This window comes from Aythya ferina (genome assembly GCF_964211825.1).
Source record: "Aythya ferina genome assembly, chromosome: 2".
Lineage (NCBI taxonomy): Eukaryota > Metazoa > Chordata > Aves > Anseriformes > Anatidae > Aythya > Aythya ferina.
Window position 1 is genome coordinate 81,210,612 of NC_140297.1, and position 13,983 is coordinate 81,224,594.

Sequence of the window (13,983 nt, forward strand, 5' to 3'; positions counted from 1 at the left end):
TGTGGAATTTCCAGTTTTGCGTTTCTTTATTTGTCTTTGGAGATTCAGTTGCGTACTGCTTCTCACTTAAAGTTCATCTAAATAGTGCTTATGCTATCCTTCTATTCGGCAGTATCTCCTCTGCCTCTGTGGACCAGTCTTTCTTTCCTGAACATGTTGTAGGTAGATAAAATATTCCACTATGTTTCCCTCCTGCCCATTATAATTGAAATCATCCTCCATGGCAAAATACTCTGATTGTTCTTTTGCTTTTAAGCTTGTTAAATTCGTTTAAATACTTATGCTCACTCAAATCCCGTATCTGATACCTTCCCAGTTTTACTGAATTCCCTTTTATGCATTTACCAAAATTATTGCTCTCTGATGGTTGTAATTGGCATGATGCTCTCTGAATTCACAAGATGCTGCCATATATACACATGTCTTTAATAGACATATTTGACTAATACGTTCCCCAGATCCTCATAACTTCTGGCTTCTTTGCTAGCATCTACTTCTGTTCTGACCCCCTCCATTTTCTATGCTCTCCCTTCCCTGGGTTTTCTCACTCTATCAAAGTAAAATGCCATCTCACACAATCTTCTTGGCCACACTCAGGACTGTTCTCGCTGCCACGTCAGGCTTGTGTATGAAACTGGGAATGACTTAGTCAGACCCTTGTCTCAGACCCAGAGTTTTCTATCTTGCCAAATGAAGCGAGTTCCCAGACAGTCTCTTTTACTTACTGATAGGGAAAGCTCATCCAGTGTCTCATGATATCCATATGTTGTGCTGAAATTAAAAAGCTTGCTGAGTTCCTTTTCCTTTGGACTGCATTCCCTGGGATGACTGGGGGCGTTTGCCTTGCCAGTCTCATTCTGCTTGGTGGCAAACCATCTTCAGCGATGCCATCTTCAGTGATGGCACCTTCAGAAGGGTGATCTGACCCTCGCCTCTGTAGCCAAGCTTCTTTTTTACCAGGAGACTGGCTTCTTAAAACAAAGGCTTGGCTAGGCTCTACCTAAAAGCCAACCTTCCCCTCCCACATGACCTTTCAGCCTCTGAGCTTCCTCAATTTCTCACAGACATTTCTGGGATTTCAGAACACTTGAATGTTCTTCTTAACAGAAGGTAAGATACGTTCAGCAGTTCTGTAGTCAAAATAAGAGTTGTTATCATTTTGTCTGCCTGCCTTTAGTTTTAATTAAAAGATGAGCTTTTGGTTGGGCAAAAAACTGTTGGTGGCCACCGGTGTTGTACTGGCCAAGAGAGTCCTTTCTCATTCTCATTATAATGTAACCCATTTCCCTAGATCTTCAGAAAGCATGCTTTCATGCTAGATTCCTAAATACATGAATATACACTTAAATAACAGACTGATTTTCTTCTTTTGGTTGTCTGAGGACAGGTTGGTTCCAGGCTTTGAAACTCTAAGGCCAAGTTCGAAGCTACAGTATAAATGGGGACATGATCCCAATTCTAAAATTTTAATATTGTGCCTTAATGATCATTGCACTGATAATCATTTCAGTAAAAATTGTCAGAGTTTTATAAACCTCTTCTGTGATTGAAACTGTGTTTGAAATTTCCAAACTACTCACTTAAGTGAGATCAGAGTGGAGCGATGAGATTTTAAGAACAGAAACACTTTTCAATAGGGAGAGGGAACTGGAACTAGTCATATTAGTAAGTAACCAAATAACTGAGTGAGGATTCCATCAAATAATGAGTGACAGGGAGAGAGAACGTAGGTATGGAAACTGCAGTCCTGCCCCTCATGTAAGAAGAAGAGAGATTTCAATTACACAAGGAAAGATAGAAATTCAAAATTGGTAAGACTAAGTGTTTTTGTTCAGGATCCACAACTAGACCTTCAGTTTCACTGCTACAGGACGCTGAGACAGTGAGTTTAGCAAGCTTCGGAGAATAATAAAATATTTCTACAGCAAACAAAACCTGTCAACAGTAATCCAAAATAATGGTGATGGTGATGATGATGATAAAAAATGGAAGCCTTCTGCTTGAAGGATTAAATCAGTCTCTGAATTCTTGGGATTAGTGTGAGGTCTTCACTAGGACTAGGGGGGAGCTAGGAGAGAGAAGAGATTATCCTACATCTGCTTCTTGTGGATTTTTTTGCTTTTGTCTGAAGCTGGTGGTGCTGAGCATGGGTACAGTCTCTGTTGGATGGATCACAATTTTGGTGAAGACCAATTTTTAATACTTGTGTATTAGCTAGGCAGGGGATGCTTGTGTCCTTCGATTTTTAAGATTTTCTAAATTTTTTAGTCTTTATTCAACTAAAAATGGCTTCAATTGAGACAAAACCCACGAATCTCTAAATTTAGATTAATATAGAAATTAAAAAAAAAAATAGGCAATATAGTAACTTTAACTTAAAAAAAAAATTGTCTTTCTTTCCAGAAAACCCATGTTACTATTTCGTATTCCAAAAAAAATTGCTGGAAGTTAAATGCAAGTAATCATAAAAGGTTAAAAAAAAAAGGAAATTCAGGAGAGACTTTTAAAAGGGACAAGTTATTTAATCTTAAAAGGAACACTCTCCTAAAATATATAATGAAAACTAAAAAGTAAACTGAAACAATTTGGTTTTGTCCGTGTTGTTTATCCAAATGGGAAAACTGTAAATAAACATATAATGAAAGAAAGGTAAGAGAAAGAGTCTGTATTAAGAAAAAACATAAGCATGTTCCTTATTTAATTTAAAATGAAGCAGAACAACCTGCTAATGGATTTAAACCTGCACCAGGGCATAAAATGCTACTGTTCACACATGGCTGCCTTCACGTTTTTGTCCAGCTATAGGTGACTGTTCTTTTTTTTTTTTTTCTCTTTTTTTTTTCTTTTTTATAATTATTTTTTTAAACAGTATTCAGTACAGTGGAGGAGCAGTCTGCTCTGAAGCCCATCATTTCCCATCTTGAGAGGCCTCCCTGCACCACATGGGGCCACCAGGGGCCACCAGGCTGCAGAGATACAGGCGGGCAGAGGGCCCCAGTGCCACCAGTGCCCCCTGGGCAGCCTGGTTGATGGCACCAACTGAGGACACCAGGGCAGATTAGGATCCACCAAGCTTCAGGAGGGTAACCAGGCCCTGTAGCTGGACCCAGGGGCAGAGGGGAGGCCTGAGCATGGCTCCCTGCCAAGTGTGGGTGTCCTCGTGGAGGCCACCCGTAGGATCAGGGCCCCAGACTGTCTCCCTGCGTGTGATGGTGCTACAGAAAATAACAAAGCCATGTTAAAGCCTGCAGGGCTGCATCAGGCTTTTGCTTGTTCTCTGCTCTCCCAAGAGAACTCCTTGGTTTATTTTTATTTTTCAGCCTTCCTTGAATCTCTTTCATTTCCTCCCCTCCTCAATCCTACATCACCGTATGATGTATTTTTAGATAGATTTACGTGCATGTTTTGAACGACATGAAGTGTTTTAAGAGAAGAACAAATCCTCGCAAATCTTCTCTTAGAAGATTTTCAGCGTGCCACAGGTAACGAATGTCCTGGTGCCTTTCTCACAGTCAGCCGTGCCTCCCCTCCTCCCCGTGCAAGTACTTTCACTCACCCCTTTTCAGACCACTAACCAACCACTGCCGATCCCCTTTCACGCCCCGTCCCACCACTTTCGCTCTCAGTCACTTGCCCACTGCTGTCACTCGGGCAGGGTGCACCTCACCGAGCCCTAGCAGACGCCCACCCCTTCTTACTCACCCCTCAAATCCTTTCATGCGGGCAGCGGCACTAAGCAGCAGCTCAGTGAGAGCTGTGGGCACTGTGGTACATCCAGAAAATCTGAAGCACGCACGAGAAGAGACATGAGTGGTAGGGGTGTGAGGTGGGAAATTCCTCAGCCAGAAGTTTTGGCAGGTGTAAAGGTCTCAGAGCAGAGGGCAGGAGATTTGCCTGCTCCAAGCACTTCTGCAATGCAACAACTACACCCACAGGCGGGTCCCCCTCAGGTTCAGTAAATACAAGGACAGAGAGCGAGAAACTCCTCCAGAAGGTGATTAGAGAAGAAGGAGCCTGACGAGAATATCCCCAGTCGCCTTCTGGAGAAGCCTCTCCCTCTGTTGACTGTACAGGGAAAGTCCTTGCCTACATACCTAAGTGAGAACGCCTCACGAAATCTCTCTATCTCGGTTCATCATCTGGGGATGGTGGTCATAAAAGGCTTGACTGGGGCATGTGGAGGAGTGTTCCTGGAAGGTGAGTGTTACAGCAGCTGTGGACCTTCTCCCACAGTAGGAAATTACTAGTTTCTCTGTGTGTGTGCAGAGCTGGGAAGTCCCATGCAAAAAGGCTGCCCATGCCTGCTTAGATCGACGATATATACTCGTTTCTCTGCTTTGCTGGTAAAAAGGGTCATCATTTTTCCCTTTGTGAGTTATATATTACAGTAAATCAGTTTTAGCTGAGTTTATCTTGGGTGGATTTATACTCCTGAACTAGTTTGCTCTAGTAAAATAAAGACTTTCATTTGCATTTGCATATCTCCTGATTTTTGTGTAAAATAATAATGAGAATAAATTTCTCAGCTACTCTTCAACCCGAACACTGCTTATCTTTTCTTTCAGCCTACTGTTGAATGAAATATCGTTTCAAGCTGAGGGAGGCATTATTTGACAGAACAATAGATATCTCTTAACACCTGTCAAGTTAAAGAGTAACTGGAAGGTACTATATTCTGATCTATTATATTACATAAGTATTATGCAGATTCCAAACATACCTTTCTCTGCAAATAAATCTCAAGACTAAATATTGGAGATATATGTATATGTGCATGTATTGATATATATGCACATATATGTTTAAATACGTGCATTTGTATGTTTATTCCTGAACAGATTGAACAATGAAGTGAAAACTCAAGACCCATGTAAAGAAGTAATTCCATTACTCTTTTCCCAGCTAATAACCATGCTCTGAAATGTTCTGGTTGATTAGCAGTGTTCACCATCGAGTGGTTATAGATGCAATATATCCATCTTAGACATTGCAAAGGCTGAGATCTGAGTGCCGCAGCCAGCACTTTCCTAAAGCACGTGTTTCATCCACAGCTTTGAGGTCAACAGAACGAGCTCCCCTGTTTCCATGTGGCTTTGTTCAGGTGCTCAGCATGCTAAGCTGAACTTTTCCAGAGTGCAGAGAAAACTCCCTCACCTGTATAGAGGACCCCAGAGCCAAGCTCCTTCTGTTAGCAGGGGTGTGATCAAACACAAAACACAAAAAAACACTAAAACAAAAATCAGCAAAGAGACCAGGCAGATCCTGGGAGGGAATCGTCCGGAAAGTGCACTGAGGGTTTCCATTACGAGGTTTGCTTAACCAAAAAACTTGCTGCTGCAGGTGCTGGAGAGGTTTTGTTACGATTCCTTGATTCTTCCTATCTTTGCAAACATCAGAGCCCTCATGCATAATACTGGTTTATTCGAGCTTCCGCTTGGGACCGTGACCTGACCCCAGACCACTGAAGAGCCAATCTCATCCAGCTAGCAATTGCCTGTGTGAGACCTTCCAGTTCTTGACCTTCACAAATACTTCTTAAAACTATTGTCAATTAGATTTCCCCAGTGTGAAGCAAAGAATGTTAGCAGCATTTTGTATGTCCACACATTCTCTAGACTGATAAAACGCTCAGTATATATTAGGAATATAAGTGCTCTCAGTCCATTCACGACACACAATAAGAGTACAATTCAATTCACTAATGCAATTCATATTTCATTAGGACAGAAGCTGTTTGTGACCTTAAACGGAAAACAATTTCATGACAGCATTGCAGAATTTTAATTAGATAGGAAAATAACAGAGAAAAATGAAACAGAGGGAAAAGGAACTGCCTGGCAGAATTGTTCCAAAGACCTTAAAAACAAAAGATGCATTTGTTCTCCTAAGCCCTTCTCCTCCTTCCCCCTTACTAATGATGGAAAGAACAAAACATTATTGCCTTCCTTTGGCTCTGATTAACCATTTGTAGAGAAGGCTATCATCTCAGCATTTATGGTTTGCACCTGGTGGCACCAAAGGACACAGGAAAAAGAAACGCAAGGGCCCGATGTACCTTTTGTTCATGGGGCTCTAAGTGAAGAGCAACTCCCCTAAGCAGAAGGATTTTATACCAATTTTACATCTTTTTGTTTGTGAAGGAAAGCAGTAAACCAGCAACAATGACAGATGCAATTATTAAAATTAAGTGTTAATATGGCTAGTACGAAATAGCACACGGAATCACCGTACATAAAGGGTTGTGATTAAAGTAGAGATGGATTCCAAAGTTAAGCTGCAATTGCTGTAATATTTCTTTTTGTGATACTCTTAAGAAAATGAGGAGAGATTAATAAGGTTAGCTGTTATGGTCCTGTAGTAATTTCATATTTAATCCAAAGTATTCCCATCTATGCTTGACCCCTATGTGAGAAAAATGGCTCCCTGCAGACTGTAATTCAGTTTCATTAATTATATATTGCCAAAACCGTGCCTTGTATTACAGAAACATAAAGGGAAGGGATCTTTTGTTTTTTAAATAGTGCATTTAAAGAGACGATAGAAGAATGAAACTAGAGTTCATGGTCTGTCAAACATGATCCCTTCCCCTTGCCCCTCTCCTGAACGATGAGTTTTGTTTTTAAGATAAAATCAGTAAATAAATTTTGTAGAAAGCTTGCCAGATTTTGTGTTAAAGGCAAGATGCTGCATAGGAAGCAATTGGATATGTAGGAAGATATGTCTGTTTAATCAGGATATTTGTCGATCTGGGTCAGTAACAAGATGGTTATTCGTCCCTGACCAGTGGGTGGCAATGGCAGCAAATGGCTTATAGTAGACAAGGATTGATTTTGATAAACATGTCCAGATGGGTATGATTTAAATCAGTAAATATATTGCTTTGTATAAAGAGAGATTTTTAAATTTAATTTTAAACCAATGTTTACAGTAAGTTGTTTACATCTACTGGTCACTAAACACTACATATTTGTCTTAAAATTAAATTTCAGCCAGCAATGTGATCAGTAAAGAAGCAAATAGCATCGCCTTTTCTGATCCTAACACCTCTGACATTTTTCTTCTTTATGAGATATTAGATCAGAGCCCTGTTTTCTGTACCAGTAAGTCACAAATATCAGTATTATTTAGTTGTGTTTTTCTCAAACTTACTCTGAGCTGAAGCAAATTTTACTGGAATGGATTCAGTTACTTTATTGGCAGTGTTGTCAAATAACTTTTTAATGCAATGAAAGCATCAAAAAAGTACAGCTGCTAGATGAGAGAGATCATAAAAAGGGAGTTTCCAGAACTCACTGGTATTAGCTGCTCACCCATACATTCCCTTCCTCTCAAGTTTCAAGATGAGATTATTATTAAAAAAAGGCTGATTTGTCAAAAACAAAAAAGAAAAAAACAAAAAAAAAAAGAAAAAGAAAAAGAAAGAAAGAAACTGTCTGAACAAATCTGCAAATAAACCAGCTTGGGGAATTCCCAAGTCTGTGCCTGACCTCCACGATCACAACAAGGCATCCTCAACGCGATAAAAGATTTTGCTATTTTCTCATCCTTAACTCCTACCCCGAAATGCAGTATCTGACCACTGCAGCTCGTGCTTTGCCAATGCTGAACCTGAATTGTGGTCAGACCCGTGGCCCACCAGGGGTGACACCAGCAGTGCCCAGCTCGGGGACAGAGTCATAGCAGCAGCTCTTTGCCTGCCCCCAGCACTGGCTATTTATTTGTCAGGAGAACAGCCGTGCAGCCAGATTGCTCCGTACGCCTTCCTTGTGATCTTCCTTGTGATCTTCCTGTTAGGTTTTTGGCTTTGCTGCTGGAGGAAGTGCGTCCCAGCAAAACTGCCTCTTGGCGGCCCTGCTGGCCGGGGGCTGGCCACCTGGGAGACACCGCACGAAGGTGCCACGTTCAGCTGGGTACGAAGCACTGCACAGGCCCATCAACACTGTGTTCTTCAAGTCTTTTTTCTATTTAGTATCTGTGCTTTTTCCTACTCTCAGATTTCACAGTTTGATTCCCCATTTTTCTTTCTCTGAGTGCTGCAAAACTGGAGTTATTCCCAGCTGCAGCATTGGGATCTACTCCGAACTGCCACCAATGCCGCCGCCGGCTTTCAGATAGAAGGAAACCAAGGCTAGAGAGCAAAGAATATTCCTCGCCTTGCATTGTTCTTGGAGACTATTTCTGGCACACAGGAAGGACTCACAAAATCACTGTCATACTTATTTTAGTTAAGTCCATACGTGACTTGAACTATTCCAGAGGCGTGCGTCAAGCTTCAGAGAACTGGTGGCAAATTTCGTTCCCCGGTTAGACATAGAAATAGAAGTATGGCACTCTAGGGGCTGTCTGGAAGTGCTTTATTATAAACAGGGGAGAAAACAGCCTTCAAACGCTACGAGAGAATATTAACGGGAGTGGGTCCAAATATTGTAGTCTAAAATGAACACTTTGATAATCATAACAATGTGGTTTGAAAAGCATCACTTTAAAAGGTCAGCTATACCACCCTCTGACTGCACATTGAAAGCATAGCGGATATATTGAGTCACACATATTGTTCATTGTCATTTGCATTTGGTGAAATCCCTGCATTTTACCCAATTTAGTAAGCAAGCACCGCCTTGGGCTCCCTTGGCAATACTTACATCTAAACGTAGCTACTGTTTGTTGCTCTAAAACAATATCTCGTCCCATCCCACACCAATAAATTGCTCTGTGCTCTTCTGATAAATTTTTGTCATTTACAGCATGTGGTTCATTCTGCATTAATGGAGACAGAGGGAGCGGCACACTAAAGCAATGTGGATATTTTGGGATCCACCTCTGGGATACTTCTGTGCATGTTACTCCAAACCAAGTGACCATCTATGTCGGCTTGTAGACAGCCGCTAGTGCACGACAAGGTGTTAACCTAACTTAGTACTCGTGTGGATAAAGACCTTCTGCTTAATTCTACAAACACCACACAGCCTCGTCGGGCTGTGTTTCAAGAAAAGGCCTCACTGAATTCAAATACACTTTTTGCATTCCAGCATTTTTCTAAAACTGTCCTCAGGATTTCACCTCGTGCCCTTTTCCTAACTTTTGCGTATCACCACAGCTAGGGACTGCTCAACTTCCCAATCATCATGTGAGTGATATTTCCAACCAGAATATGGAGGAAGCTGTCCTCACCCTTCCGGGGGCTACACCTGAAGAGTAAGCAAATTTTGTGGGTGTTTAAGCCTTTTTTTATTTTCTATGAGCAACGTGAAAATGACTCATTTGTGCTTCAGCTGGAATGTATAGTTGGTAAACACTGTTGGCAAGCAATCATATTTCTAGATTTGTAAATAAAAACAGTCCTGGCTGCCACCGACTCTGCAGTCGCGTTACTGGTGGAAGTAACTCTGAAGCCATTTTGAATGAAAAGAAAAATAAAAGACCCCACACAGACGCACGTAAACGCAAAGCAACACGGAGCCCAGAACCACTGATGCCAAAGGGAGGTTCCTGTTGTGTGCGTTCTGGATTGAGCCCTGGGTGCAGGTTGGTCAACCTCCCCGTGCTCACTGTCTTTAAAGTCCTCGGTTTGAAGAAGAATTTGGCCTGAATTATGGAAAAGCACGTGCACCGTGAACAAACTGCTCAGGAGAGAAATCACCTCTAAGTGCATTTGTTTCTGTAAAACACGTTTTTTCTAGCACCTTGGAAATGATAATGTTGTTTGCAAGGATTACACGAATGCCTTCTGTACACATGTCGTATGCCTTCTCCTCGATAGGGACAGAAAGACCAGTGCTCAGAGAACTTCATTTAGACCCCTAACCCAAGCTGCTTGAGCGATTCAGAAGGGAAATTTGGAAAAGAAACCTGCTGGCTTGTTCCTTCTCTCTGCTCACCCCCCAGGAGAGCACAGTAGGCTATGGCAAGATGCCGAATGCCATCTGTGGCATTCCCATTTCCCTGGTTTTGTTGGGTTGGGGCTACTCCAAGACCAAGCCAGCATGGCTGGCCGTCCTGCCCCGCAGGCTGGGTCCCCTTGTCTCCACCCAGGCTGCAGTGACCGCAGTTCCCCCTCGCTCCCCTGCTGCTGGGCCATGCAAAGCGCGTTTGAGACCCAGCATATCCCTCCGGTGACGCCTGCTCGGAGTTACCCACTGATGAGTAATAGCATGTAAAAGTCAATTACATTCGGATTCATAGGCGCCTGCTACTTCAAATGTTAACAATGGGGAAACTTGCCCTACAGGAATGAGGATGGGGGCAAACTTTTATTAGCCCCACATGGGCTTTATCTGTTTTAAATGTTTCATTGTCACAGGCAGAGAAGTGCCATTGTTAACAGCATTACAAGCAGTCAGCTGCACTCAATTTAAAATTAAAAGGGGAAGAAGAAAGAAACAAAAAGAAAAAAAAAGAGTCTGCCTGACATACTGCAGTATGGCAGGCAATGGTAACTTGCCCCAGAAATGCTTTATTGAATCCAGCCCTTCCATACAAAAGAATTTGTTAACCACTTCACGATGCAAAGTCTGCTAAAGACGTTACACTCCTTGGCCCAAGCGAGGCTGCTCCTGTACACCATAAGCGTTGCATTTGCTGATCAGCATTTAGTCCAGGGTTGCATCTATAAGTAATTATTATCAAGCCATGCAGACAAATTGTGCATCCCTAACAGAGGCTGTCCTACCTAGGGCAGCACCGCTGAGGCCAGGAGCAAGGGCTCAGCTGAGGCAATGGCACCTTCTGAATGCTGCAGAAATGGTGTTTGGACTGCACGAAGGCCACAGGTGATGCAAGAGACCCCTTATCCTATCTCACCCCAGCACAGTGCTGGTGCTACACAGGCATATGTGGACGCACCAGCCTGATCCCACGTGGCTGACTGTACCTGCCCCTGGGACCATAATGCAGCACGAGTCCACTCCAATAAAGCTAGACCAGTGCAAAGACTAGCAGATCCAGATGCATTCTGCATGAAAAATAACACGACATGAGCGTCATCCCTCTGTTGCTCAGGATTACCTTTGAAAATGTTCTTTTATTGGTCTTAAAAAGGTCGGGGGCAAGAGGAGCAAGTGTGACTCTGGAAACTGGCAGTATCTTCACGTCGAGTTAAGATTTCCACTCTCTGTCACACATTTTCCAGTTTGCACTTCATTGACGCACATGGTGCCGAACGAGGTGCAGCAGGGGATGTTTTTTGCTATATCTGCAGACCAGGTGGCCCCGACTGCCCGCGCAGCACTTGCTGCCTGCTCTGCGCCACAGTGCCCACCTAATGGCCAGCAAGGTTGGTGGACGTCAACCAAGCATCCCGCCGGCCTCTCCGAAACACAAAGGAGATGCCGGTGGCGGTGTCACTTGGCTTTAAATAGCCCCTGGGTCCGCTTTGTCCATTCATCCCCCTGCAGCCCTGGTGTGAATGAAAGAGTCCCCGCTGAGCAAACAGATAAGGGTTTGGAGGAACCGGTCGATATCTTTAGATAAGGTGTGACGAGAATACGTGGCAACCCCTGTCTTTGTCAGCACCTGGGGGAGTGAAGAGTGCAGGAGGAGGGGAAAATAAAAACCCCCGTGTTAGCTGCCTCAGGCTGAGACCTTCTCTTCCGCACCGCTGTTAATCGACACCACTGTAACCATGGAGCCGGCGTACGGTCAGGATAACGCGGTGGCGGTGGCATTATTGGGAAACTCAAACACAGAGATACAGCCGGAAAGTCCTCGGCCTCCTCAGCAAATTAATCCTTTGAGCCCAGCTCAGCCACCTGCCCTGCCACATAGGCTGTTCTTACAGAGAAGATGTTGGAAGTTTAAAAATAATTCGCAACGTGTTAGTCACGCTTGAAATGAAGATTAGAGCAAAGCAGCAAAAAACCCCCAGCATCTCAACTGAACATGAGGTTACATTAAATGGTATGTAAATATTTATATGTAATTTTATAATAGTCTGCTATACGCTGTACTTTTTTTTTTGCCCACACACTGATGCCAGCACTCATTAACTGGAATTTCCTTAATGGGGGTGAGAAGAAAAAACCTAGGACAGCATCGACTACGAAGCAGCTTTTGAGAGAAGAGCCACTTCCATGACCAAGGCTGTATTCAATTGCCTCTGCTGTTTTCTTTCAGGGAAGCAGCTGAGCAGTTTTAAATAATGGAAGAAAAGGGTTTGTTTACAGAACAAACTGGAAATGAGACTCTACCTGCATATGCAGAATACACGGCCAAAGACTCCTCTGGCTACACTTGTGCTTGAGTTTATTACGAAGCTAAAAAGGGCATGTTTCATCTTTGTCTTCTCTCAACTATGCATATATAAACATGTACACGGACACACAGAAGACAAAAAAGAGCGACTCGGTCTATTTAAAATCCCCTCTATCTTTAGCTGAAAATTTTTCTGCTGTGTCAAATTCAGAGCACAGTGCAAAAAACAAATCTAGAGAAGAGTATTTTGAGACCTGTTTAGTTTTCAGGGGATTTTTTTTTCTTATAGATAAACATGAAGAAATTCACCCTATGAACTTACCTGCGTCTGATGTAACAAGCTATTATCCTTCTTTCACTATGCGCTTGTAAGACAACGCATTTAGCATTGGAAATTCACCAATTATGCCTTATAAAAAGGCTGTCGCTAATTGAATTTTACAGAAAATCTTATCGAATTGCTTATGGGGAAAAGGAACCGCCAACATCCCGCAGCATTTGCATTTGTCCAAGCATATCTGTTGGAAGCGCACGCCGCGTTATTATCCACTACAGAAACATCAACCAGCCCGCGTCCAAACACTGACGGGTGAGGCACGCTGACAGGTGCCTCTGTCTACTCAGTTCCTTTAAAAAAAAATAAAAAAAATCTCCTCAGTACCTTATTTATAGCCTGGGCCAAATGTTCAGCTGTGGTTTTGACTTCGGTTTCCATCCACTGAGCCCCCCAGATTTCAAGCGGTGTTTTGGCCCGAGGCATGGCACCCATCCATCTCTTTGGAGGGCTTTCCAGTTGCCTCACGCAGGTAATGCTGAGCGCCTGAAGAGCCAGAGCAGGTGTGTGGACCCACAAAAAGACCCATGTGCTCACACGGGTCGCTGTCAGGATGAGGCCTTACAAGAAGAGGGTGTTAATTATCCTCGTGCTACCGCTGCGCTTTTGGGAAGAAGCAAGGTTCATTCTCCCCCTCGCTCTCTAACCTACATGACTACTCTGTAAGAGAGCAGCCCTGTATAAGTGGGTCCCTCTCCTGTTGAAGCTTTCCCATTTTCTTCAAAACATTTAAAATTAGGCGCTGGATGAGGCTGAATCCCACATCTTCCTGCTAGGCCAATAGCAGGCTGTAGTCAGCGTGCAGCAGTGTCCAATACAGCTACTGCAGGTGAAACCAAACAGCTTCAAGAGGAGATGAACTTGCTGAGGGCTCACTGTCCATGGGGAGATGTTTCAGAGGCAGCCAGTGCAGCTCCCAGCCAGCTCTCTGCGAAGACCAGCCCAAAGCACCTGGAGATGCTGCTCGCAGGTTGCAATACTTGCAGTAATTCCCAAGTCTGACATTCGGACTTGTAGCAAAAAGAAGCAGTTGATGGCCAAGCCCAGTTGTAAATGTGCTTACATTTTAGCAAAGCCTAAGTCAACTGTTAGATCCCTACAATCCAGAAAATGCTGAGCTACAATGTCCCTGCTTTGTCTGCCAGAGCCAGGGATAATGTAATAACCACGATCTTAAATGGCAATCGTGCACTTTCTTCCCCCTTACATTTGCTTTAAAGAATCCTAAATTAACTCTAGACATAATAATCATACAACCAGGTTTGTGATCACTTAGGACAGGCATATATCAGCTGTCAGAGTGTAACACTGTGTGCTTTTTTTTTTCTCCGGGTCAAGAGGAAAAACCACTTTCTAGCACAAAGTCCTGTGGAGTGACCAGCAGCTGCGGTGGGGTGGTGGCAACACTCTCTGGTGAGCAAAGCCTACCAGCTTTAGAAGCATTATTTCCAGTGAGGTGG

The 13,983-nt window shown here is 43.3% G+C and overlaps 1 protein-coding gene and 1 long non-coding RNA gene across 2 annotated transcripts in view; one reads left to right on the forward strand and one right to left on the reverse strand.

Annotated features, from left to right (window-relative positions):
* Positions 1 to 13,983, reverse strand: part of BCL2 (BCL2 apoptosis regulator) — a 91,795-nt gene that overhangs the window by 18,673 nt on the left and 59,139 nt on the right. The gene's annotated exons all lie outside the window — the stretch shown is intronic.
* LOC311431911 lies at positions 10,024 to 12,854 on the forward strand. The gene is made up of 2 exons (XR_014689702.1): positions 10,024 to 11,895; positions 12,634 to 12,854. It is a non-coding gene; the product is annotated as an uncharacterized lncRNA (long non-coding RNA).